Source organism: Echinops telfairi, unplaced genomic scaffold (genome assembly GCF_000313985.2).
Source record: "Echinops telfairi isolate 266 unplaced genomic scaffold, ASM31398v2 ScPeMD7_7467;HRSCAF=8505_0, whole genome shotgun sequence".
Lineage (NCBI taxonomy): Eukaryota > Metazoa > Chordata > Mammalia > Afrosoricida > Tenrecidae > Echinops > Echinops telfairi.
The window spans coordinates 10831845-10832896 of NW_022111367.1; positions in this window are offsets into that span (position 1 = coordinate 10831845).

The following is a 1052-nucleotide window of genomic DNA, read 5'->3' on the forward strand; positions in this document are numbered from 1 at the left end:
TGGCTTGCTTTCCTTGAAGGGCTCAGAATAAATCAAGTCTCCAGCTCAAGGACAATCAAGGTTAGCCTGCCATCATGAATCTAGAATCTGCCCATCTTGTCACATGTGTACCCCCAATCCCTCCTCTTCCGATAGGGTGTACACCCCTAGATCGTCCCCCTCCCATTACTGTATTACATATAGTACAACCCCTCCCTGTGACGTATGTCGTTACCTGTAATGAGGGGGCATGCATGCCCCCAAAAGATATATAAGCCTTAGTTAGAAATCAATCTCTCCCTCTCGTAAAAAGCAGAGCAAAACCAACACACCAAGGCTCACACCCACCACACACCCACAGCTCGCAGACACAACAGCAACAAAACCAAGAAACCCTGCAGAGTTCGCAGGAGGTGAGGTGTTGGTGTAGCCACCTGCTCGGCGCCCCCAAACTCCAAAGCCTCGCTGAAAACTCGGCTCTGCAGCCCTGGGCCGCCGGGCCGGTTGCACGCCCCTTTCGTGTCGCTTCACAGCGGAGCGTGCGAGTGGCTGGCACTCACAGCACTGCAGGGTGGCCGCCTTTTAACCCAAGGCACACGGCCAAATGGCCCGGCTGTGGCCAGCAAACGCCTGCGCCGCTGACAGCTGGCGGCCAGGCGCGGGGCGCGCGCTGGGGCAGACGGGGCACCGCAGCCAGGTGGCCGCTTCGGGGACGTGAGGCAGCGGCCCAGCGCCCCGGGCCAGCTGGAGTGGGAAGGGGAGTAGGGGGTGGTGACCAAAGTCAGGGGCAGAGGGCAGAAAGCCGTGCCCGAGGTGGCAGAGGCGGAGCGTGCACCTCCCAAGCCGCTCCCTTTGTCCCGCGTTCTGCTTACACGGGGCGCCCAGGGCCCACGTCCCCGGGCGACCCCTGCCCCTGCCGCAGCCCGGAGCTGAGCCCGGGTCCCGGCGTCCGCCCCTCGGAGGGGTCCGAGTCAACTCCTCCAGCAGCGCCCCCGCCAAGGTGGGAGTCGCCCCCTAGCCCGGGCAGCCCCGCGGGGCTCGGGGAGCGGCGGCTGCAGGGACCCCGCGCCCGC